Genomic DNA, 27,604 nt, shown 5'->3' with positions numbered 1-27,604 from the left:
GTATGAATGGATAAATGCAGCAGTATGTATGGATTTCATACGTTCAGGCTAGATTTAAGAATAACAAGTGAATCACCTAATGAGAGCTCTCTGATGAGACAATTCCACAGGAGAGGAGCAAGTGGAGCTATTCTGCATCACTGAACTGGCTAATCCAGCCTGCATTGTGTGATTGAGATATCAGACCCTAGCTCCATCCTAAGCTTTCATTCTACTTTGCAGAAAAAAAAAATCAGCCACGTCTAAGTGACACTTGCTCAGGTAGTAAATTTGAATTCAGACTGGTCACAATTCACCACCTCACAACCCTAACAGAGTTTGCCCCCATCATATACAATGAAGCACAGCAAGGAATATTTGAACCATCATCTGAAAAAGAGATTACTACTAATGGAAGGTGGATCATGGAAAGCCAATGAAGAATTACGTCCATTACTATTGCAAACAATCAACATCTCCTACAGAGATGTTGGCACCTTCCTTGAAAATGACACATGTTCCTCCAAAAGGAACACTCCATGCCAATAACCTAGGCAAGTACTATGTTGTTGGAACCTCCCATTTTGAGGGTAAAACGTGTTTACTAAGATCCGAGGCTAATTTAGATCCTAGCTTGTCATCCCCTACACACTTTTCCTTATCTGTATGAGACCAAATGCCCTTACTCTGCTGTCAAAACTACATAGATTAAACCCACCTGCACATCTCATTTTTCCATAGACACAAACACCACCATGACAAGGATGTCACAATGCCTAGGGGAGATTGTTATGTTTCATGACATACTAACAGAAAAGTTAGATAAAAGCATAAAATACTCTTATTGAAAGGATGCCATGTGACACTACTTTATTTCTTAGCATTCAGAATGATAACATACAAGAACCCAAAACAGAGAGAAGAAGTCTGCTTTTCCCTAAAACAGAATGGCACAACTCACCCTATCTTACATTGGGCAGGCTGGCTGGCTGAAGACTGACTCTGATTGCACACTTTACTACAGACACCCATAGCATGCAAGTAGGACCAGAACCCTTAGAATTTAAAGTGGTAGCTCACAATTTTAACAGTTTTCAATACACCAGAAAGATCAGTAAATAGATGAAGAGCAGTTGACTGAAAGTCACTCAAACAAGACAAAAGTGGTTGTTTATAATCAGGAAACATCCCGAAGAACTTGATGGATCACTGTCCTCCACATCTTTGTCAAAGTGGTGTGAAACCTCAGGATCCTGTTTAACTCAGATTTTGGCCAAGATGATCAGGTAGCATCAGTGATGAAAAGTGCCTTCTCCCATCTTCAGCTCGCTAAGAAGCTTCATCTCTTCCTTCTAAAGAAGGATATGTTCCTCCACCTTTAGACTTGATTACTGCAACTCACTATATCTGGATTTGAAGGTGGCAACAATATGGAGGCTTCAGCTCATACACAATGCAAAAGCTATATAAACTTGGTTACGCAGGTGGTGTCGAAGAGAGGGCTTTGGATTCTTCGATCATGGAATGTTGTTCCAGGAAGAAGGATTACTAGGAAGAGACGGGATTCATCTAATGAAGACAGGGAAGAGTATCTTCGCAAACAGGCTGGCTAACCTAGTGAGGAGGGCTTTAAACTAGTTTCGATGGGGGACGGGGACCTAAGCCCGAAGGTAAGTGGGGAAGAGGGACACCAAAAGGAAACAGAAGGAGGAGGGTGCAGCAGGGGAGGCCTCCCGATTCATACTGTGAAAGTAGGCCAATCGGCTGCTTATCTCAAGTGCCTGTACACAAATGCAAGAAGCCTGGGAAACAAGCAGGAGGAACTGGAAGTCCTGGCACAGTCAAGAAACTATGACATGATTGGAATATCTGAGACTTGGTGGAATAACTCTCACGATTGGAGCACTGTCATGGATGGGTATAAATTGTTCAGGAAGGATGGCAGGGGCGAAAGGGTGGAGGAGTTGCATTGTATGTAAGAGAGCACTATGACTGCTCTGAGCTCCAGTATGAAACTGGAGATAAGTCAGTTGAGTGTCTCTGGGTTAAGCTTAGAAGCAAGAACAATAAGGGTGATGTCGTGGTGGGTGTCTGTTACAGACCACCAGACCAGGAGGATGAGGTAGATGAGGCTTTCTTTACTCAACTAGGGAAAGTTTCCAGTTCACAGGACCTGATTCTCATGGGAGACTTCAATCACCCTGACATCTGCTGGAAGAGCAATACAGCAGAGCACAAACAATCCAGGAAGTTTTTGGAGAGTGTTGCAGACAATTTCCTGGTGCAAGTGCTGGAGCAACCAACTAGGGGCCGTGCTTCTCTTGACCTGCTGCTCACAAACAGGGAAGATTTGGTAGGGGAAGTAGAAGTGGGTGGCAACCTAGGCAGCAGTGACCATGAGATGGTCGAGTTCAGGATCCTGACAAAAGGAAGAAAGGAGAACAGCAGGATACAGACCATGGACTTCAGAAAAGCGGACTTTGACTCCCTCAGGGAACTGATGGGCAGGATTCCCTGGGAGGCTAATATGAGGGGGAAGGAACCCAAGAGAGCTGGCTGTATTTTAAAGAAACCTTATTGAGGGCACAGAAGCAAACCATCCCGATGTGCAGAAAGAATAGCAAATATGGTAGGCATCCAGCTTGGCTTAACAAAGATGTCCTTGGCAAACTTAAACGCAAAAAAGAAGCTTACAAGAAGTGGAAGCTTGGTTAGATGACTAGGGAGGATTATAAAAACACTGCTCGAACATGCAGGAATGAAATCAGGAAGGCCAAAGCACAATTGGAGTTGCAGCTAGCAAGGGACGTGAAGGGGAACAAGAAGGGTTTCTACAGGCATGTTGCCAACAAGAGGAAGATTAGGGAAACTGTGGGCCCCTTAGAGAATGAAGGAGGCAACCTAGTGAAGGAGGATGTGGAGAAAGCTGAGGTACTCAATGCCTTTTTTGCCTCTGTCTTCACAGACAAGATCAGCTCCCAGAGTACTGTACTGGGTGGCACAGAATGGGAAGGAGGCGAACATCCCGCAGTGCTGAAGAAACAGGTCCAAGACTATTTAGAAAGATTAGATATACACAAGTCCATGGGGCCGGATGCGATGCAACCGAGGGTGCTGAGGGAGTTGGCTGAGGTGATTTCAGAGCCATTGGCTATTATCTTTGAAAGCTCGTGGCAACAGGGGGAGGTCCCTGAGGACTGGAAAAAAGCAAATATAGTGCCCATCTTCAAAAAAGGAGGAAAGAGGCTCCAGGGAACTACAGACCGGTCAGCCTCACTTCAATCCCTGGAAAAATCATGGAGCAGGTCCTCAAGGAATCCATTTTAAGGCACTTGGAAGAGAGGAAGGTGATCAGGAACAGTCAACACGGATTCACCAAGGGAAAGTCATGCCTGACCAACCTGATTGCTTTCTATGATGAGGTGACTGGCTCTGTGGATGTAGGGAAGGCGGTGGATGTGATATACCTTGACTTTAACAAAGCTTTGTATACTGTCTCTCACAGTATTCTTATCAGCAAGTTAAAGAAGTATAGGTTGGACGAATGGACTATAAAATGGATAGAGAACTGGCTAGAGCATAGGGCTCAACAAGTAGTGATCAATGGCTCCATGTCTAGCTGGCAACCGGTCACAAGCGGAGTTCCCCAGGGGTCGGTCCTGGGGCCGGTTTTGTTCAACATCTTTATTAATGATCTGGAGGATGGGGTAGATTGCACCCTCAGCAAGTTTGCGGATGACACTAAGCTGGAGGGAGTGGTAGATACCCAGGAAGGTAGGAATAGGATACAGAAGGACCTAAACAAACTGGAGGATTGGGCCAAAAGAAATCTAATGAGGTTCAACAAAGAAAAGTGCAGAGTCCTCCACTTAGGAAGGAAGAATCCCATGCACAGCTACAGACTGGGGACCGACGAGCTAGGCAGCAGCTCTGCAGAAAAGGACCTGGGGGTAACAGTGGATAAAAAGCTGGATATGAGTCAGCAGTGTGCCCTGGTTGTCAAGAAGGCTAATGGCATATTGGGCTGCATTAGGAGGGGCATTGCCAGCAGGTCACGGGAAGTGATTATTCCCCTCTATTAAGCATTGGTGATGCCGCATTTAGAATATTGTGTCCAGTTTTGGGCCCCCCACTACAAAAAGGATGTGGACAAGTTGGAGAGAGTACAGCGGAGAGCAACAAAAATGATTAGGGGGCTGGAGCACAGGAATTATGAGGAGAGGCTGAGGGAACTGGGCTTGTTTAGTCTGCAAAAGAGAAGAATGAGGGGGTATTTGATAGTGGCCTTTAACTACCTGAAAGGGGGCTCCAAGGGGGATGGGGCTAGGCTGTTCTCAGTGGTGGCAGATGACAGAACAAGGAGCAACGGTCTCAAGTTGCAGGGCGGGAGGTGTAGGCTGGATATTAGGAAAAGGTTTTTCACTAGGAGGGTGGTGAAGCACTAGAATGGGTTACCTAGGGAGGTGGTGGCATCTCCATCTTTAGAGGTTTTTAAGCTGAGGCTTGACAAAGCCCTGGCTGGGATGATATAGCTGAAGTTAGTCCTGGTTTGAGCAGGGGGTTGGACTAGATGACCTCCTGAGGTCCCTTCCAACTCTAATATTCTATGATTCTATGATTCTATGGTATATAATTTCAATATAAAAATGATTTTTTCATTAATCTTTGTTTGACCAGCTGCAGCTTGCAGCCTGCCTCTTCAGTGGGAGAAGCCAACATGAGCATGTCACTACCATGCTCCAGTCCCTTCACTGTCTCCCAGGTCACTTCTATTGCCAATTCAAAGCCTTGGTCCTTCAAGGCTTTCAATGAATCATGGCCATTCTATGTCAATTACCTCATCTCAGTCCATAAACCAAGAATACAGCCACAGCCCTCCTGGACAATTCAACTCGCAATGTTCCAGTAGAAAGCATGAGAGAGCAGGAGAAAAATTTTACTTGACAAAAGGGGTTCAACAGCATGAGAAGCTTCTGAAGCAATCATATTAAATCCATACTCTGACCACTTACAGGGGAAAGTGTCAAAAACCTCTTTTTTGACAAAGCTTTCTTATCATAAATAAACAGATTCAGGAGGAGGAGGAGAAGAGAAGGAAAACATAATATTATATGTAAACTCCCGTAATCTCTTGCTATGCCTCCTCTACCAGGAAATGGAGAACAGCCGAAGATTTTTGAAGTTCCACTAGTGATCTTGTCATGCAGATCCAATTTTCCTGGATGCCCTTAGATACTATAGTGAAGGATGTAATAGAAAACCGCAAGACAGATAAGTACTAACATATGTCCTATTGACAGCTATTTATTCTCTATCTACCACTGCTAACAAGAACAGAGAGAAAAAAGAATGATGTAGAAAGAAAGAACTGTTCAGATAAAATTAGCTGAAGTAGGAGAAAATGCATGAAGATGACAGCTTTATATAAATAATATGCTGAATTAATAATGATTACGAAAGAGAAGAGTTATGCAAAATGAACTCCTCTCTTGAGGGCTTGTTTTACGTGTGTGTTGTCTTTACTGTTAGCTTCATTAGCTATCCGGAGGAGGAGAAGGAGTAGAATTGTCAAGCAGAGTGTTTACACCCTTAGTAATGCCTGTGGACATGACACTAGGGGAAATGATTCAATGTTTTTTTTATTTGAAGAGGATGGCCCTCTTAGATATGTGTGAGTTATTTATTGGACTGGAGGGTATGAGTTCACTCTTGCTATTCTTGTGCTATGTATGGCCCTGTGTTTCTTAGCCAACAGATGCTTTCAGATGGGAATGGCAATCTAAGTGGCACGATGAGTCAGACACTCCGATGTCACACACAATATCTAAAGACCTATTCATTTTTCACATTGTATAACAATTAAATGGAAAATGTTATTCATTCAGTGTAAATCAAGCAGTGTGGTTCAGTGAAGAGAACATAGTGGGTGTCAGCAAAGCCTTGATTAACCTCTGTTAACTGTTCCTGGAAAATCAGCGTCTGCGTTTTCTAGCTTCTTCTGCTTTTAACAGTACAAAGTACAACCTTAATATTGCATTAACACATTTTCCCCCTAATTGAATGCCTCTGAGGTTATATAGCTGGGGGGGGGGGAGGGGGAGGAGGAAAGAAAACAAAGAATGAAAGAATATTTATACAAAGAAAAAATGTTATTCAATGGGACTTCAGTGGGTGCACTGGTCTGCTTCTTTGCAGTCACACACAGGATCAGGCACCATCATGTACTAAATTATTTTGTAAGTTTATATTGTGTATATGCTTAGTATATTATCAAACAGCATCTTATTGTGAAACAGGAAAGATATGGGTAATTTAAAAAATCAGCTGTCTACTTGGTGCTCCACAGACCATACTTCATGCCTGGAGACACTGAATGTTCAGTCTTCTGCATAGGCCTGCTCTTGCACCCTGAAAGCAATAGCATAGCTCCCACTGATTTCAGTAGGTGTAGGATCAGGCCTAAGAGAATCTGTGATGGAAAAGATGGGCTTCAAGACATTATACAGAGGAGTAATATGTGACTTGAGAATTTCCTATTTTCTAGTGTATTAAGTCTTAAATAAGATTAAGGATATATATATATATATATATATATATACGTCAAAGGAAAATCTGCGGCACCAAGTGTCAGAGCCCACATCAATTGCCTCTGGCTGCTGGACTACAAATAACAGTGTAGAGTTTCCCATTTTGGCTGGAGCCCAGTTCCAAGACTCTCTCACCTTGACAGATTTCAGAGTCCAAGCTTCAACCAGAGCAGAAGCATCTGCACTGCATTTTTAGCCACACAGCCCAAGCCCCATAAACCCAAATCAATTGACCCAGGTGTTGACACTTGTCGTTGTGGGTTTTTCTTTGCAGTGTTGACATACTCTAGGTGGCACATCCACTCAGTGTTGGCCCTTTGAAAAAGGGTGACTTTCACTTTAAATTACTAATTTTTAAAACCAGTCTGTATGCTTTGGGTGAAAAGATGCATCTGACTTGTATGTGTGTATCTGAGCTACATATATAAAGATTGGAAACTGAACATTGAATATCACATCAGATAATTCACAAATAATCCAGAGAAGGCTCTTTGTTTGCTTGTGATAGCCTTAGAATATTTTCAAAGGACAGTGTGTTCACTAACAATGAGACTGGTTTGTGAATGCTTCACAAAGTCATAAAGAGACAGTAAGTCACCTAATTTTAGATTCAATACAACTGACTCTGAAGCTTGCATATAATTCCTATCCAGTTTTGTTCTTTGCTGTTTAACATTCTTATTACTTGCATCATCTGTGAACAAGTACAATTTTATAGACAGGGTTGCTTAGTTTACTTGTTAGTCTTTTAATGAAAATCCAATAGGAAAAGTAGGGCTTCTTGAAAAACCAATATGTGGCATGATTATGCTGGGAGGAGCTTCCTATCCTGTAGGAGGAGTTTGGATCTGATGACCAAGGTACATGGGGAGATTATCTGAGAAAAGTGTAACACCTGAAGGGCAGTAGCTGAAGGAAGTAAGTTGTGCAGCTAATTATTTCTCCTTGTTTCAGGAGGATCTGAGATACGTGTATTTCTTTTAGTTTTACCTCAGGAATCAAAATAGATAAAAGCAGAAATTACTGATGGAAGTATTCAAATCCATCTAAAGTATTTAGACATATCTTCCACTGAAATTAAATGCAGTGTAATCTCCCCCACAACTTTGAAGGTTTTTTTATTTGTTATTGAACCTTGTCAATGTGCACCCGATGGTGTGTCTATGTAAAAGAAAACACCCTAGAAGAGGATGGGATCTTACCTCCAAGGAGCTTACAATCTGAAATTAGACAAACAATACTGTTCAGATATAAAATTCTTGAGGTTAAATGCAGGCTCCATTGAAGTCAATAGCAAAGCTTGCAATGACTCAGTGGGGCCAATATTTCACTTCTAGAGTTAAACCCAAGTGAATACTTTAGCACTTCAGTTGATCTTTGTGTCATGGCCACCAAGCTGCTGTGTGATTGCACTTTGGCTGGTTTGACCCTCCTCAGGATTACTCACCCCAGTTAAAGAAAATTGCTTACACAAGGTTTATTTTCCTGATTTCTTAGGAATGATATGGTACCCCATATGCAAAATGTACCTCTACTGCTTTATTTACATGTAATTATGAATGGCCTTAGCTCCTTTTAAGGTAGTGATCCCCAAACTGTGGGGTATGTTCCCTTACGTTGGGGGAACAGTGGAATATTCAGGGAGACATACGACACGGCCTGGACCAGCTTCCACCACAGAAGGCTGGGAGGGAGCACCATGCTTCCAGCCCCACTCTTCCCCCAGACCAGCTGTAACAGTCAACTCCAATTCCTGAGCTCCCCAGAGATGACTCTCTGCACGGTTCAGTCCCTCTCACTGGATACTCACATAAATTATTATGTTTGCTGCCTCCAAAGAGACAACAGTCTGTTAGTTAGCAGAGGACCCATGCATTACTATAACATACAACACTGAAATGGTTTCATAATAAAACAAGAATAAGTTTATTAATGAAGAATAGATTTAAGTGATACCAATCAAGAATAAAAGATAGAAAAGGTTTATGAAAACAAACGAAGTGGCATTTTTTTGTAGTGCCTACAACTTAATTCTAGCAAGCTATGTATTTGCCTAACACAATTTTTTCACTTACAGCAAGCTACCAGCATCTCCATTCCTCCAGGCCAGAGGATGCAATGTTCAAAGAATCAGAGGTTCTATCCCCTAAGTGATGAATAACTAGAATGTCTTTTTGTCCTTATATTTCCCAAAATCAATTGTCTTTATCTTAAACAGCCAGGAACTGTTCAGACTCCTGTGTTCAGACTCCTGTGTCTCTCCCAGTATGTTCACCAAGCTGTTTTCCTCTGTCACTTGTTAGCTTGATTGCTTTATTTACTTTATAGGTATTTATTTATTGGCTATGGATTACAAAGCTTGACCCAGACAGGTAAATCCATATTCCTTTGTCTAAACCAGGTTTGCCTCCAGAACGTATTTTAAGAGCATATTTCCAGCACACATACACACATACATACATCTTTATACACTACCCATTCTTACATCACACAATGATATTGCTAACCAGCATGCCCCCTGACAGAGTGCTGAGAGTGCCTTTTGCAAGTTGGCAGAAGGGGGTTCTTAGAGTCACAATTCCATTCTAAGTTTCAGCAGAAAAGCAGATGGTAATGATCAGTGTCTATTTTAAATCCAAATCTTGGTGTCTTATGGACTATAGTTGAACTGAGGCAATAAATAAAGCCTTGATGTTAAGCATGTTCGGGCTCCCTCACCCTTTCCCCTCTCACTTCCCAGGCACAGTTTGCCAAAAAGCAACAGTCCAAAGTCCAATCTGCATTATTGGGGCTAACAGCAGCATTACAAGGGGATGCAACTGCTCTAATCAGTCCCCTCTGTTCCAATTCTGCAATAGTTGCTCCTATTTCTGCCAGTGCCTTCCGGGGAATAGGGTACTGCTTCTGTGGGGGAGGATCCCCACCCTCGAGCAGCACCTACATATATTCCTGCCCGCAATCCAGATTGTCCCTGGCCCACACAGGAATGTGTTCCCACCCCATGTGATGCTTTAATAGTGATAGGTGTGACCCCCATAGGGATTGTGTAGTCCTGTCCATCTTGTGTCTGTCCTCACAGTCATGCCCAGTTGACTAAATCCAGTACAAGCCCCATTTTATGTAAATCTCCCACCCCCAACAAATTGAGTGTCTTGTTACAACCCCACATAATTTCCCCTTCTCACCAGTCTCCTTTAACCCTTCCCTGTCTCAATGCCAATTTTGTCTTCCCGCCCGTGTCCCCCCACAATAGTCACAGTCCCGTTGTGGGCCTTCCCTTCCCTACGTAGTTAAACTGATAACTGCTCCAATGTTTACCAGAAAATCCCTTCTGGGACCCCCCTCAATTGCCCTCTGGAGCTTAGGGCGACAAGACGCAACCCGTCCTAAGCTGTGGATATGGAAGGGATGCCTACCAGGGTGCTCCTACGTCGTCATGTCCCCCTCTATCTTTTCCACAGGAAATTGGGGGTTCTGAAACTGGTAACACTCCTGTCTCCTAGTAAAATTGTGTGCCAGTCTCTGGGTCTCCAGGGCAACTTCCCTTCCGACCTGATAATATCCTGGGTAGCCATTTTAGCCTGGAGGCTCCATATGTGCTGTTCTATCACTGCCCATTCATTTCTGACTATTCTTCCCCCACTAGCTGACTGACCTCTTTTCTCTCAGTACTGACTCCCCAGGGTAATAACATGGATCAGCTTCCCCCTCCGATGCATTTGCCTCTATACATCCACCTGCTCCAGAAACTGGGGCAGCTGATTGGGAACAGGCTCAGGGTGCTGTAGCTGTGCGTTCCACAAACTGCAGATCACTCAGGTCCAGCACTTCTCAAGCAACTCCATGCCTATGCCAGGTCCTGGCCTTTCCTGCTGGGGCATTGCTTATGGATAATCCAGGGGTTCTACCCAACACCGTGCCCATGCCTGTATGTGATTGAGAATATCCCACCTTAATTCTCCAGGGATCCTCTTCATTTTATGCATTCCCGCCCTACTGGACAAGACTCCAAACAACTGCTTTGCTATCTACCCCGCAATCAGAAATGTGTTTGCCAACCCTGCCAGATCAATCTCCAATGTGCCCTATTGAAGCAGGGTGTGCCATATGTCCACCTGATCCTCACGAGTCAAGCCTTCCAGCTCCCTACCCACCTCCACAAGCCACAGCACAAACTGATCCCAGTCATCCCAACCCAGCTCAGCAATGCCTCCTGGTTCTCTAGGGACAGGGGGAAAATCTCTGCCTGCACTACTATTTGTGCAGCCTGGTCCCCACCTCCCCAACCATCCTCAGGGACTGCTATCCCCACCCCCAGAGCTCCTGCGAGGTAGCCTGCCTTGCAGGGGCATGACCATGGATTGCCAACTCACATCGTCTACTGGCAGTCATAGGTTCAATGTGTTCTCAAGGTAAGGGGAATGGGGTGCTTCCTTTAATGGCATTGGTGGAGCAGATGGTTTCCCCCCCTCTTCCCGTCTATCCGTCACTCCCATGCTTACATTGGTACAATTCATCCTCTAAATCTGTCACTCTCCCATCCAGTTCATCCCTCTCCTTCAAAATTGCCTCAAAAGACTCCTCTGCCCGGGCAGCACCCATGTCTTTAAATCTGTCACCCCACTGCTAACACAGATTTCTCTTTAAAATCATTAGTTGATCTACTATCTCCTGCAGAGACTTAATACGCTGAAGGAGATCAGCTTCCCATTTTACCCAGTACATCATCCCAGTGCACAATCTTTGTAACACCATCCCTTTTTTCCAATATTCCTTTTCCCTGGGGTCCTCTAACGCCAGTAGCATACCTTGGGTCTCCAGCACCCGGGGCCAATACTGGCATTTGTGCCCCCCACATCGGTGGCAGCAGCAGCACCCCCTTGGGAGAGGTCTGCGGGTCCATTTCCCACTCTCCCCCATTCTCCCCTCACTGTGGGGGCGGCAGGTGTGGCAGCAGTGGCATGCCAGTGGTGTCATGTCACTGTGTGCTTGCCTGTGGGGGGCACTGGCTGGGTCCTGTGATATTCTTGGCGGCCACACCAACCTAGCGCCTCCAGTGGGGAGCAGGAGTGACAGGGGCTAGGCAGATGATCCCCCCGGCTCTCTCCTTGTGTCCAGCACAGGGGCGGAGGGTCCAGGGGGCCGAGGAGCCAGGTCAGCGCAGCCGCCAAGGATGTCCTCTGAAGAGGTCCTGGCCTGCGCTCCCCCCCAGACTAGCGCATGACCCCCTCGCACGCCTCCCCCTCAGTACACCACTACTTAACACTCACTTCCTTCTCAATCTCAGCCCAGGTTGATCCCTGTATGTGGTATGGGCCCTGATCATTCCATATCCATTTGTTTAAAAAATCTGTTACCCTGGCTTGCAAGAACCCACAACTCCCTTCATGAGAGTCTGCCACATCCACAACAAGCAGCTGCGCGTACTCTTGTCGAGGGGACTTACCTGGCTGCTACTTACCTATCCAGCAAAGTGTATCTGAGTCACAGCACAAAGATGTTAGGGCCCCCGCACCCTTTACTCTCTCAGTTCCCAGACAGTTCACTGGAAACCAACAGTCCAAAGTCCAATCTTTCAGGCAATCCACGATTAATTTATTGGGGTTACAAGAGGCAAGAATAAAACCATAACCGTATTTCCAAGCGGTTCACATCAGTCAGGCTTCTCCCTCTATATGCTGATAGAGTTTCCTTTCCCCCTAATCTGTAACTCTATACACCTATAGAGCTCCTTCTTTCCCTAACCAGAGCTCCCTCCTCGGTAGGATTAATTATATCTGTAGGCCCCCCTCCCACCCCGGTACCACCTCTTCCAATATATGGTCATATTCCATTTTGCGGGGTCTGGGAGCTTTGGTACAACTTTTTTGTACCTCATGGGACGGGTAGGGAGTGGGGTTACATCATGGCCATGGTAACTTTATGTCCCTAAATAATTTCTCTCTCACACCTCCCTCCATCCCCCTTGTATCTCCCAGCTGGTTGCTTGGCCTTGATCTGGCATCTGTCTTGAAGAGGAGCAAGAGCTTTCCTTCGTTTGTGCATTCATACATCAAACCCCCACTATACCTCAAAACATGTTAACTGCATCCCGTCTTTCTCACAGTAATAAAGAAAATCCATCTGGTTCTGTGTGGGCAAGAGGAACACACGGTCTTTATTCTTTGCTTACATGTGTACCTTAAAGACATTAGCCTTCAGCAGGCAGACAAGCAGGCCCAGAAGGCCATTTCAGGCAGATACACAGGCCTAAATACTTACACAAACCTAAATTATATATTTATATCCTAACAGAGCTGTGGAAGAAAGAGGCTAAATTCTTGGCATTGGTGGTAATTTATGTAGAGTACAGTTATTTTTATAGCCTAGAAGCATGTTTAAAACAATGTTAAATTGACTGTATTGCTCAGAAAAATGAAAGAGTGGAAAATGGAAGTAATATAACCTGCAGATTTAGAAATAAGAGGGAATAGTATATAGAAGTTCAGTGAGTGTGCTGGAAAATGGCTGGGCCCTTCAACATGACTGGTTGACTTTTCCCCTTTATTGGGTAAATGGCTGGACAGTCATTGAACCTCTGTCCAAAGGGATTCATAGTATTGTTGACTTCAAATCTTCAAAAAAAAAAAATCAGGATTCAGGTCCCGAAAAATCATGAGATTGGCTTAAAAATCATGATTAAAACAAGGGTTCTTTTTTATTTATCTTCTGGTTCTGAGCCTTTAGGGTGAACTTGAGTCATGTTTCAAACTTGTAGTCTGCAATCATGAAGGCTAGAAACTTACTTGGTTTTGATTTTATTTTAACTAAAACTGAGATTTCACTTAATTAATTGATTCTGCAACTGGGGCTTCAAGAAAAAAAGAAAACAACCAATATCACAAAATCTGAAAAGATAGTTGAGAGTGGCAAAACCGGATTCAATGCAAATCAAGAACTGGAAGAGCTCTATATGGAGAGACCACCTGCCCATGGACCTGGAAAAGTTAGGACTATGTCTCATTGCAATAAAGTTCTTCTCAGGTTCTCAAGTGAGTGATTCTTTGCCGGTCTATTCCTCCCAATGCGCCCTTCTGCTCAGAGTCCAATGTTTAGCTCTAAGAAAATTAAAAGAGAGGCTGTGAAGGCAGCTATACACATGAGAAAAAATCAACAGAAGTAGTTCGGGTGGGCACAATGTATAGTGTCGAATTTTTATTTTTCTTCTATTGCTTGCCATGTGTGTCAATAAATTGGCACATAAATTTTGCGTATGGATTTTTTTTTATTCAATAAGGGTTTTATGTTTCCATCTGCTGCACAGTGGGAAGAAAAAGTATATTAAATCTTCAATGTGCATGATTTTTATACGAAAAAGGGAGTAGTACATGTCTGAGTTACTAAATAAATATCGCCAAAGGAAACAATACTTATATAGCACTTTTAGGGATGTAGATTTTGTATGTATGCTTTACAAAGGTAGGCAAGTGTTATTTTCTTTTTACGCTTCAAGTAACAAAACTGTAAATACTCACATCCAAGTTGTGTACAATAAACTTAAATCTTCACTAGTGTAAGGCTGAGCAAAACCACCCCAGGGAGAGCATGGGGAGGATCTGTGCTTTTGTAGGAACCGAGAACCTCCCTTAACTCCTCAGTTAACATGGGAAAGTGTAGGTTACACTATCTGAAGTTGGTGCTGTGAAGAGAACATGGCACCATTTGTTCCCTTTCACTCATGACCACATTTGGGGAAATGTGTGTGTTTAGGAATGGTCCCTGTGCTCCCCCATATCTCAAACACTACAGCTGTGACTGGCCCTTGTGCAGGGTACATAAAGGGTGGAGGTGATTCCCAACACAATGACCAGACAATCTCAACCTCAGTCTGCACTGATGTGGTAGAAAAGAGGGAGAAAAAATGTAAACCATCTGCACATCTAACAGTCAAAGAACCACATAAACAGTATCTTAATGTCAAGCTAATTTGGAGAAGAGAATCCCCCAATGTTTTATCTCCCCAGCCAGTCTCAGAGAAGAAACTATCTGATTGGTCTGTGGTGATAAGGCAAGACTTTCTGATTCCACCTCCATTTCAGAAGACTTGCCATGATTCCAGATGTAAATCTGAAATTTGTGGCCTTATTTATTTATCTCTTGCCCTAAATATATACAGCATATTCTAAACAATGATACAGGCACATTTTGTGAGAGGGTATTGTATAAAAGGATTATTATTACTTCTTGATATAAGTATTTAATGAACAAAAAAGGAGATAGATTCCTACACGAGTCTGCTCCTGAAGTTCATACTGTCAATGGAATCAACTGTAATTTTGCCTATTTAAGAAAGGGAGGATATAACCCTGATTCTGCCAGCAGTCACCTGTGTGGCCTCCTGTGCCCATTCTGATCACTACTGAAGTCAATGGGTTGGATGCAGCATGAAGTCCACATATATCATTTTGCAGATCAGGTCCTATGCAGAGTGGATCATCACCAGAACAAGAAAAAGGCACCATTCAAGTCCCATTTAAACCCTCCAAATCATCCATAGGTGGGACTTAAATATTGTATATGCCTTCTGCTGACCCAGCACAAGGGGGGATTTCACCTTAAGTGAATATTGCTAATAGATGCTGCTCAGATATTTTGAATTATGTCATGTACTATGAATTTGTTCATAGGATTCCTGTAAGTCTCTCTCCATAGGTTTCTTTCAGAAATTGTTTTGCATCTCTATTAGTGATATTTTGTTAAACTTGTCTCTCAGGGGACTTTTTAACATATTGGTTAGCATCTAAAAACTAAACACACAGTAATGTCATATTATAGTTCATTTCTTCATATTGTATTAGCAACTTTATTTTATTAGCCTAGTGTAAAAGATAAAGTTGCTTTATCTTTTTTTTTCTGAAAACCAAAGACAGTTTTATTCTTAATGTCATTTCCTCCTGATCTGTTTTTTTCCCCTTCAAAACTATTGATTATTTTATCAATATCCACTTTACCTCAGTGAGGGAGACAGACGTAATATAACTAAGAAGTTACTATGGTGATAGTTGGTCCTAGAAAACCTAGGAATGCTTTAAATAGACCCAATTTAATAATGCACGTTTATGTTTCATTGCTGTGTGTTGCCTCCTAATCTGTCTTTCCTTTCCCCAAACCCTCTGCTGCCCCCAGTCTTCTCCATTCTCTTGCCAGAATCCTCAATAGGAGGACAAGCAGAGAAAGAATAGTCGTGTGGTGGGATCTGAGTGGATGTAAAATATTTTCCTAAACTTTTTCTCATTAAAGTTTTTTTTTATTAAGATATACATTTATTTATGATCCTCATATCCCCAATTCTAGCACCCAGAAAATCTAAGAAGACATTCTGAACACACTGTTATCCATGTTTGTGCCCCAGTCCTGCCAGGACTTCTGCATATGAATTATCCTACTCAGTTCAGAGGATTAACATGCATAAAGTAACTTAGCCTTAAACTCTTGCAGGATCAGGGCAAAAGCTAATTTTTTTTTAAATTACTAAAATTAAAGACATTAAGATTAAAATGTAGTAAACGGTTAAAAAACAGACGATAAAACAAAAACAATAATTAGGATGTTGTATATAGGAATTAGATGTACCTTCTGCTGCATCAAATATATTTTGATTGAATCAATAAAGCTTTTTCTCCAACTCCAAGTGCCTATATATAACATGATTTTATATTAAGTCAGATTTTGTCTTCTCTTCTCTAATTAAGTGTTTTTGTTAAAAATATATTGATTCCAAAGCTTTCTGGACATTTGTGTGTCTATTAATTTGAGAAAATTACTGTCAATTAATTAAAAAATTAAAAATGAGAAAAGTGAAAGAAGATGGCCAGATACTGATGCCTATTACACCTGGTGGTACCTTACTCCACAAGTAGATCAATATATTTAAATGAGGTTACTCAGTATTACTACGGGTTTCAGAATGAGATGGAATTAGTGAATTAATAGAAGACTGAAAGCTTTTGTTCACTACCAATCTATCTGTCAACTGATTTACCACCTCATGTGCATTGTTCATTCAAACATCACTGTTATCTCAAAGTGACATATAAAATTGGGACCTAAAATGGATATATTAGAGTCCAGTAACCATATCCAGTAGTGTTTGTAGAAATGGGCTCTTAGCAGTTATGTTTGGTCTATTTAAAAAGGAAATGATTGACATTTTATATTCATTGCAATCATATTCATTCCATGGGCTTTAAACGGTTTCTTCTAAAGAACTGAATAATTTACTAATAAGTTCCATTTCTGAAAGAAAGCAAAAAAAAAAAAAAAAAAAAAAAGACTTTTAGTTGTTAGAATGAATAGAAATAAATATACCGTCAGAGAACCATTAGTACAAGTGGGACCACATTTTCCACAGTTGTTGAGCTGTATGGTAGAAAATGCTCTGGAAAGTGGTTCATGGCAGAGTTGGCAGAATTAGAGTGAAACTTCAGCAATGGTATTACAATAATATGAAAAGTGATATTTTCATTTTCAGTTCCCTCTTGAAGTGACACGTTCAGTTACTGCTAGCTCATTTGTATCTTCATACACTGGGTCCTAGCAAATCTTAGCTTAGCAATGTGCATGACCACCTTTATTTTAATTTTGTGTATATAAAAACTTCAGTTGAATTTTATTCCATGTTTGAGGGGCTATTATTTCAGTAAATAGTAATTGTACTTATTATAGCACCTTTCATCTGTTGGCCCAGAAAATACTTTACAAAGAACATTAAGTATTATCTTTATTTGACAGATGAGAAAACTAAGGCACAGAGCGGTCACACAAGGTCACAAAAGGTATAGGGCAGAGAGGAAATGGAACCCACTATCCATTCAGAATAATGAGTTGCTACATTTTTCTACTTACCACAATTTCTATAAAAAAGCCATAATACTATACACTGGTAGGGTTCCATCTCCCAACCTCGGCAACCTCAGTGGCAGCTAGACTTTGGTCTGGGTCATCAGGGGAAAGAAAATACTTGACTTCTTTAAGGATTTTCTTTCTGCCTAGTTTTCTCCTATTCTCATGGGCGCCCAACCTCCCTGGGCTTCAGGAGGAGGGTTTTTTGAATGATTGAGCAGAAGAGTACAACAAAAGCCTTCTGGCTCCAGTGCAACCAAGGGAGAGCTTATAAGTCCATCCCCATGCCCAGGGGTACCATTCTACACCCTAAGGAGATGCTTCCCTATCCTGTTACCCTTATATTCCTGTGCACAAATTCTTAGTTTTAAAAAGCATTAAATGTAACCTGTGGACTCAAAGTGTTTTTTTTAGACTTTATTGCCTCTCTCTAAATTCCACATGTCACATATAATAGCTACATGGACATCTGCCCTCAAATATCTTGTTATAAGTGTTTTTTTTTTCAAAACAGCTCATATTTGAAAACTTGGAGTTGTCACAGTGTTTTACAGTAATTTGATACTGAAAAGATGCTGAAAACAATTTTTTTGTGACAAGTGGTCACTCAACATGTCTTCTGGGAGCTTGTGATTATGCTTGGCTGAAGCTGAAGGATACAAAGTGTTTACAGATTCTCTTCATGTAATTCACATCATGTCTGAACTTCCATTTAAACAGAAGTCAAAAGTCAAAAAACTCTGCTTACATATAGTGTCAAGACAAAAATAATTTTACATTGCTGGCTCATGTCTTGTTAGCATTTAACTCTGGATTTTGAGCAAGATTTATTTTAAAAAAGAGGCTTGAGGTCCTCATGCAAGATGCACACAATTGAATGTTTCCATTGGAGCATGCAATTTCTGTGATTGCATGCACAAATTGGGTGACTGTGCATTCAAAGTCAATAATTGTACTTACTTTTTTAATAGCTACAGCAGGCACAGTGAAATGGTTAGAAGTATTGACCAGATTATCTATAACTCTAACATAGCTTTACATCATTCTGGAAGTGTAAGGGTGGCTTAAAGTGGGTGTAAACTACATTATATATAAACATTAGTTTTAAGGCATTTTTATATGGCCTAAGTGTTCCAGTGATATTTCCTGTACTTAAAATGGAGAATACCTAGACCTGGTAATATTTCTAGAAAAAACAGAATGATTTTTTTCCAAGTGCCCTCATTGTATACTTACAAGTACATCATTTTGCATGGACCTCTCTGCTCCTTATTAAAATATGATCTTTTAAGTCAAGTTCATTTCCCTCTTTTCAACATCATACCATCTTCATTCATTTATCAAGATTATATGGGTTGCAGGAAGACAGATGGACCAAAGGTGTGTGTGGGAGAGAGGGAAAAGGAATATAGTAAATAGGGTGGGAGGGGGAGTATTTATTGTATATCTCACTCTCTCTATACACTGTCACTGTGGTTCATTATAATTTGTTTATTCCAACTAGCTGCTGGAAGCATTCTGATTCAATAAAGATATATTCTAAAGCTAGTCCATCTACAGTAGAATCTCAGTTTCCCTTAGATGTTAAAATTTCTATGAAACACAGCAATGCAATTGTTTCTTATTTGAAAAATAAAGCTACTGAAAAGCACCTGATATAAACCTGGCCAAAATTTTCCACATTTAAATTTTTCATTGACATTTTGATTTACACCAGAATTTAAAGTTGACTTTTTACAATTTGGGGAGAGAGAATTGTTGGTCCATTTTCTTTTTAATTTTCAGAAGGTTTTAGTGAAATTAAAACAAAAAACAAAAAAAAATTAAATTGTGAACGTATTCAGTTTTGCTCTCTTTTTTAAGCAAGTGTACAGTGATATATTACAAAAAGATTTTTTCCAAAATATGTACTATTATAATTGAAAGGGACAAATATCATTGGAAAAGATTGGGTGTATAATGCTTTTTATAAGGTGGTAAATCATCTTTTTTTCTAATAAAAGCTAAATCTTTGTTTGATCATAATATCAAACTATAGGGTAAACAAAGACTTACAAGGAAATGCTAAAATGAAAATGTTCTACTTTACCCAACAACTGTTTTGACACTTTTTGAGGCAAGCTGTTTACCTTAATCACCATAATTTTCTGCTAATATTTGTTTGTTTTTGAGATGTGGTTCAGCAACTAGCAGCTGCTATGGTGCAAGTCCCCCAAGCTGTAGAGAAGCTCTTAAAATCAAACAGGTGATGTCAATATAGGGCCAATAGTAGGCTTGATTAATGGCTCTGGCACCAATAATGGAAACAAGTAGCAGGTGATATTTAAACCTTTTTCAGGAAGATGGAATCTAATTTCAAGCACATGAGTGGTATCACTGAAGCCAATCAGACTATTAATATGCTTAAGGTGTGGCACACACAGAAGTAACAAGCAGACATTGAAGGAAAAGGTAAGTACTCCTGAAATAATCAGATAGGTCATAAGAAATCCTGGTCATTGTTGCTGCTTCAAGAAGAGTAAGAATTTGAAGAATATTCTATAGTACAAATGTCTTGATAAAAGGACATCTGTTAAATCACTGTGGTGATTGAAACAATACAGAGATTAGAATGATGGATATTGTGGTAAGCTTTATACCAAAACTTCCAAAAAAAGTTGCATTGCTTTGTTTTGTCAGGGTGATACCCAGAATGTCTATCCAATCTGACTATATCTTTAGGGTTCCTTTTTGGTCTCATGTCTCTACTACAGTTGTCTCAATTGTAAATGATTCTTAGCCTCATTCAGTGCTCCTCACAAATGTGATATGCTAATTAACAGTGATTTTTTTTTTTGTAAGTTCTGTTAGTCCAATATTTTCCATGAACTTTATCACTGCTAACAGTCAAGAAGACTGAAAAATGAAATCAGTCTGTTCTGAGTATCATTCTGGAAAAGGATTCAACTTTTACAGTAATATAAAGTAGAAACTGAGCTTATGTCCACACTGTTCTGCAATTTGGACTACAGGGATGTAAATAGCAATGCACACCAAAGTGCTGCACTATAGCTCCCCCATGTGGACACTGCAGGCATGAACTAGAAAGTTTCTAGCTTGCAATAATGTAGTCTTGTTTGAAGGGGACTATGTTAATTCAAACTGGCAACCTTTTAATTCATGCCCACAGCATCTTCACTGCTATTCACATCCCTGTAGTCTGAACTGTGGGGCAATGTACACAAGCCCTGAGTGGTGTAATGAAGGCCAAAGACCCCTTTTCTTTAAAAGAGTTGAATGTTACATAAAAGTTCTGAAAGCAAAGTATTGAATTGAAGTGATTAGTATTTGAATGCACAACCTATTTACAATGTTTATGAGCTAACACTGCAAAATGGCAGGCTCTTTGAAATCTACTAAATATGAAATCTTCTATTTTTTAAAGTTCTTGTGCCTTTGTTGTCTTTACTAAGAACTGTCAAGATGATGAGTAGAGATGTTCTAACAACTGGATGGATTTTTTTTATTTATTTTTTTTTAAGTCAGAAAATGCTGGTTCCAAAACATCAAAACATTACATGGGAATGCACCAATTTTGCTGAAAATGGTCAAAGTGTTTCATTTCAATATATTATATAACTGAATTTATCAGAAAGGGTTTATTTTGAGTAAGATATGTAAATGATTCAGGCCTCAATTAATCAAAACATTTAAGTATGTACCTTAACTTTGATCATGTAACTAGTCAATGGGATTAACTATGTATTTTAAATTTAATATATTCTTCAGTGCTTTCCTGGATTGGGGCGTCAAATAAGTTACTGTAAGACAAATAGAAAACATTAGATTTTCAAAATTTTGCTATGAACATTTACCTGTACTGCACATACAAATGAACAGGATATGTATGTAACTAAATCTTTGCATCCTTATGATCATGTGTTATATTGTTTTAAATTGTCCTTTAATGTTACCATCATGTAGCTGACAATCATTTATTTCTCTTTATTAAGTCAGTGGTTTTCACTGGAAGTAAATTTTCATGATGTTCTTAAGGCTTCATGCAGCCCCTACTTCCACAGTTTTTTGCTCAGAATTCCTCCAAGACTCTGCTATTATACAGTTATGGTACTTCGTATTTAGAAACACCAACTACCCACAGGACAAGAAAGGTATGTGTCTACAATATATCCTCTAAGTTTGAATGTCCTGATAATATTTTCTAACATTTTAAGAAAATGGCTTATTTATGAAAAAGAAAATATCCCCATTTTACAGATAAGGAAATAAAGGCTTTTCGGATCAAAGATACTTGATATGCCAAAAGGAGGCATTGGGATTAGACCTGGTCAAAAATGAAAAAATAGTGTCACAAAAAATTTTGAAATGCCAAAGCTGCTTGTGGAAGGCGAGGAAGGGAGGAGGCATATGTGTGCACTCAGTGACTGCTGTTCTGCACTCATATCAAGATCAGGGTAGCCTGTACAAGGGTTTCCTTACTCCCCATCTCTCCCTTCTGTGTGGACATGTAGACAAAGTTACCAGCTAGACCTATGGAAGCAGCCTACTATTCAGTTAGCCAATCATGTAGTATGTTTGTGTGGACAGTGATGACATACTGTAAAATGAGAATTTGCAGAGTACAGCTTTCACAACTAGATTCTTTTCCAGAGAGCTTGAGTTTGAAATTCAAATTTGAATTTAAATTCCTGGGGCAGTAAATGTACAGTGAGCACATGCTAAATTGCACAATACCAGCCCAGCAAAAACAGTTAAATTCTCCTACCTCTGCAAGATCAAAACCCAATGCCAGTCTACTTTCTACATCTTTCTTTATTTCTTTCATCTCCTTTGCAAATTGACAATATTTTCAGTTAAGACAAAGTTTGAATGTTCTTGCAAGGGCACTGCATATTGGATGTTTTTTCAAGGGTATTGTGACAGTATGCAGAACCCCTGGGGTACCACCTGAGAGCTGGGATATCATTCAGCCCTCTTTCTGACCACGTTGGGCTCTCTCTTACACTGTGATGTTGTGAAAAGCCACAAACCTCTGACAGGTGTTACACTTACACAGCCCTCCACTGTCAGGGACCACACCAAGCTTAGGTCAATGAATGCTTTTCAGCCACTGAAAAACCAACAGCAGAGATGCTCCACCTCCTCAAGCCTGGAAACCCAGGTCTACACTGTCTAATCCTGGTCAAAAAGCCTGAGCAGTGAAGATTATTATCCAGTGCACCCTTCCCTCAAAGTGGAAGGAACGTGTACCAGCTTTTGATATTGAGCAGTTTGTCTAAACACTTCATTGAAAAACACACTGGTTAAGATAAAACATTAAACAAGTTTATTAACTACAGAAAAATAGATTGAGTGATTATAAATGGAAAGTGTAAAGAGATCAAAATTAGTTACCAAAGGGGGGGGGGCGGGACATATGATTGCACTCTAACTTCTACACACTAAACAAGCTTTTGAATTACCAATGTCTCACCCTTGTTAGCTGGTACAAGCAGTTTCTTAAACACAGGTTGGGCAACTTTCCCTACCTGGAGCTACTTCTTCCCCCTTTCAAAGTCCTTTTTATCTTTCAGAAGACCCTTCAGGGGTTCAGTTGAATAGAAGTGGAGCCCTGTGATGTCATGCTTCCCCTTTTATAGTCTGTTTTAGCTTGCTAGAACATTCACGCTTGCGACCTGTGAGGTCATCCTTATTGGTCAGTCTAGCCCCATTGTGAACATGTTTGTTTTCTACAGTGAAGCTTTCACTGCAAACAATTCCTTTTATTTTAATCTACTCCTGAATGGGTGAGAGAGAGCCATGAATGCTGTCTGGCCACTCTATCATTGTGCCCAAAAGACTGTTTGTGGGAGTTCCCCACCTTTCAACATGTTCTAATAGCATGTTCAACAATGTTTAATAACTTCACATACAACTGTAGCACATACAGTACAACCTCAGCGTCACGAACACAAGAGTTACAAACTGACCAGTTAACCATACACCTCATTTGGAAACAAGTATGCAGTCAGGCAGCAGCAGAGATTAAAAAAATATATATAGTATAGTACTGTGTTAAACGTAAACTACTAAAAAAAAATAAAGGGGGAGTAGCATTTTTCTTATGCATAGTTAAGTTTCAAAGCTGTATTAATCAATGTTCAGTTGTAAACTTTTAAAAGAACAAACATAACATTTTGTTCAGAGTTATGAACAATCTCCATTCCCAAGGTGTTCATAACTCTTAGGTTCTACTGTACAATCCAACAAGATATACATGTTCAACAGATCAAAACTCTTTAAAATATCAAACAAGGCATACTTTGTACAGAACATATCATAATTATCTGGGTCTTTTGGTGTTGTTTTCAGACACAGGGTGTAACAGGCACACCTTCCTTTAGACTGGAACAAAAAGAGAAAGCAACACTAGCTTAAACAAGGTCAACTTGCAGTCTAATGGCATAGTCAGCTACCATTTCTCATGTAATTAAATTGTGTAAAGTCTTCCTCCTGTCAACTGACAGAAATAAACATCATTTTAGCCCTAAACTATTTGTTAGCATCCCTTATAACAAAATAGTGCTAATTCTGTGGCTCAATTTTTTTTTTTCCCCCTCACTGCAATGGTTTAGCTTTAATTATAGTTGTAGTGCTACATTACTGTGCCATGTTTTACATATTTACCTCCAATGTATTAATCTGCCAGAAGCAGGTGGTAATTGCTTCATAATAAAACAATAAAATGTTTATTAAATCTTAAAAACCACTAAGAATAATATTAAGCATTTTCTTTGTTCATGGACAATGTTTAACACATTCCAATAGTAATTGTATATTTTTATCCTTAAAAACTGTAGTATAGATCTAAAGTTTAGATCCAATTTAAATTTTTGAAATGCATAGTGAGCATTGTTTGTTTTCTTCTGCCAAAATGCCCAAGAATATGCAAGCTACAGCATGCTATTATAATCCTATTACAGCTGAAACAATCTTTTACATTGTTTAGTGGATTTATTAAATATTTTTTGGATCAAGATGACAAATGATCACTGATTTATGGATTAGTGCTCCTTTCAATAACACAATGGTCTAGTTTTAAAAAAAAATCTGATTTTTACACTGGTGCATTTCTATTTGTGTTTTTGTTTGTTTGTTTTTCTCCTCAGTTTTTCCCTCTCAGAATTACCAGACATTATCTTTCAATGCTGAACAATAGTGATCAGACTAAAATAAACTAAAATATAAAACTATTGTGGTCTGGCAATAAGAGTAAGTATAACAAAGAGTAGGTCTGTGGAAAGGTTGTAGTACACATTTGCTTCTGATTCTAGTGCTTTAAATAAAAAAATACACTGATGTGGTTAGCAAGCAAATCCCATTGGAGTCCATCTGTGATATCATATTAAGACAGATGCTGACCAATAAAAATGCCATTTCCTAATGTGTATCACCACTAACATCACCTACTTCCCTATTGAATAAATAACTATTGTTTTGTATCAAAAGTAATATTTCTTTTTAATTTCACAATGACCTGCACACTCACAAATATTTTATATAACTTAAAAATCTGATTTATTTTTGGTTAAACATATCAAACTTACTGCTTTTTCTCTCTGTGGAGAGATTCCCTCCACTGCATCTGGGCTTAGCTCTGCTCTTCCCATCATAGCCATAAGGAGATATGAATGCCATTCTGGTAATATCTGAAATCTGAGGAGATGACTTGCATTCCTCAGTAGCTTTTCTGGTTGGTCTGAGAAGAGTTGTGTGTCTTCCCCATCCCCATCAAAGTGAATGTAAAGTGATGTTTGTGTAATCAACCCTTCATTTCTGAATGGACCTTGTGATGGGGCTCCACTCACCCTGTTGGTGCCTCCTGCTGGTTGTCTCAGAGACTAGCTCTGCCAGCCAGTGAGTCCTCTCCTGGTGGTGCCTCACCCATCACCTCCTGCAGACCTATCTCAGACCAAGTACTGCAGAGTCCTCTTCATGACTTGGCCTCTGGCTGTGTCACTGTCCATGTTTTCCGGGAAGGTGGGGGATATCTCAGTTCTAGAGTCTAGCCAGTTCCCAAGTGGCAACTGCAGTCAACTGTCTAGCCACTTCCCCAGTGGCCCCCAACACCTTCTTCACCCTTGCATCAGAGCCGGAGCATTTCAGTCCTAGCCACCAGCTGGGAGTTCCCTCTCACTACCATGTTCCTGCCCAGCAGTGCTCTGTCTGGAATGCTAGCTTCCCTCTATCTGCAAGGCACCCAGTTCTTCCTTCTTGACCTCCAGGGATTAAAGAAGTCTGCTCTGCAGCTCTTCTTTTATGGGCCTGTCAGGATCTCATTGGCTGCTCCTCACAGACTCTCTATTCAGCTGCTTCCTGTGCAGCCTTCCAAGGGCTCTATTAACCCCTTCCCTGCTAGTGTGAGGTGGACACCGTATCACAGGCCTGACTCACCATGCTCAAAATTCTCAAGTTGACACTGGTAAGTGCACCAAAAGGTTAGCACAAAATACACCAGAAAGCTCTCTTAATTAACTTCCTGAGTGTCCCTTTGCATAAGGCAATCTTTAGAACTGATATATTGCCTTTATATCAATTTCTGTCCTCTGGCATAGGGGACATTTCAGTGAAGGAAGGAGCTGGCTCCTGAAATATGTCCTTGGAGTGTGAGTAACTGAATGTAACTTAGAGAAGCCTTGGGGACAAAGGACAAAAACAGTCATGAATTGGCTCCAAAACTGAAGGAAATGCAAAAGTGGTTTAAAGCTACTTTTCCTCCATCTCATCAGCTTCTCCAAGCATATCTCTGCTTCACATAAGGCTCTAACCCTGAATGGCCCTAACCTTACCTGTGTTAAAATGAAAGCTAGAAAGAAGGAAGGCAAGGACAGAGAGGAGTAGACAAAAATGAGAGACAGAAAAAGACTGGGTGGCATGAAATCCAACATGAGGATTTCCTCTAATTTCAATTAATATTGTCTTTGTCACCATTTAGTACACACTCACCAGTACATACAGGACAAGCCAGACAACCAAAACATTCAGCCTTTACTTTGAAAGACGATATTAATTTTAGAGTAATATGATTACAGCTTATTGTATATAATAGAAATATTATTTTAACATTGCTCTGAATTTTTTCTTTCTAACTCCTTAGGTTTACTTTTCTGAATAATGCAAAATTATTATTGCTCCATTTTTATACCTCTTATTGGAGCCAAACGCTGCCTATATTTATTTAACAGACGTATGTTAACAGAAGACACCTGGATTTAATAAGAATAAAGAGCTATTTGTGCGAGTATGTTTTGAGTTACATTTCAAGTGTTTTTCTAGGATGTCTTAGCTGAATACTGAACTCATCCATATGTAAAAGTACGTTGGCATCCAGTGTAAAATCGTGAAATCAGTAAAACCAACATGCACTTTGACTTGAACTTTGTATGTTAACTTCTTCTAAAAATTAAATGCTTGTGTTGCTAGTACATTATCTCTCTTGGAAACACCAGTCACACTCCCGGTCATTTTATATTTTCTAAGCTAAAAAAAATTATAGTTGCTACTTAATTATCTTGTATCAACATTTTACATATAAATGTAGCTAGTAATCCTATTAAAAGTAAATTAACCAATAATCCTGCTGGGGGAAAAAGATATATAAAGTTTCAAGTTTCTCTGCTAAATACTGAGGCCAAAAATTTTAAAACTGGGTGCCTAAATGTAAGGTCCTAAAACAATATTTAATACCTAAGTGGTTTGTTTTGTTTGTTGTTTTTTTTGTTTCCCCAAAAGGGCTAGGCACCTATCGTTCACATTGACTTCAAAAAGATGTATGGTTATAAAACAACTCTGAAAATCTGATCACTTTTATTTTGGTGTCTAAACATGGATTTAGGAACGTAAGTGGTGCACTTAGCATAGAAAATGTTGTTTAACAGTGCTTATCATATTTGTCTTTAAAATCTATATAGAAGTTCCAGCTGTGGTTTTCAAATGAGACAATTGACTTTCAATTGGAATTGGGTGCCAGAAAGTGCTGTGCAAATTATTTTAATCTAATTTACAGTTGCATGTACATTCAGCTGTGACCAAGTTCACTGTGCCTTTCATAATTGTAATAGGTACAAAAAATCACTTATATGGGTCCTTAAGCAAAGACCTGCAAACCATTAAAGTGG

General features: G+C 40.1%; 1 long non-coding RNA gene across 2 annotated transcripts; it reads left to right on the top strand.

Annotated features, from left to right (window-relative positions):
* Nucleotides 1-19,810: 19,810 nt before the first annotated feature.
* Nucleotides 19,811-26,730, top strand: LOC137161911 (uncharacterized). 2 transcript variants are annotated; one of them, XR_010922212.1, is made up of 3 exons: nucleotides 19,811-19,898; nucleotides 21,440-21,598; nucleotides 26,584-26,730. It is a non-coding gene; the product is annotated as an uncharacterized lncRNA (long non-coding RNA). The 2 variants fall into 2 exon arrangements; XR_010922211.1 differs by lacking the exon at nucleotides 19,811-19,898 and adding an exon at nucleotides 19,922-20,073.
* The last annotated feature ends 874 nt before the right edge of the window (nucleotides 26,731-27,604 follow it).

Source organism: Emydura macquarii, unplaced genomic scaffold (genome assembly GCF_026122565.2).
Source record: "Emydura macquarii macquarii isolate MOO-44397 ecotype Brisbane River unplaced genomic scaffold, CSIRO-AGI_Emac_v2 contig_2406, whole genome shotgun sequence".
Taxonomy (NCBI): Eukaryota; Metazoa; Chordata; order Testudines; family Chelidae; genus Emydura; species Emydura macquarii.
Note: the sequence above shows the minus strand (reverse complement) of the source record. Positions and strands in the feature narration are given on the sequence as shown.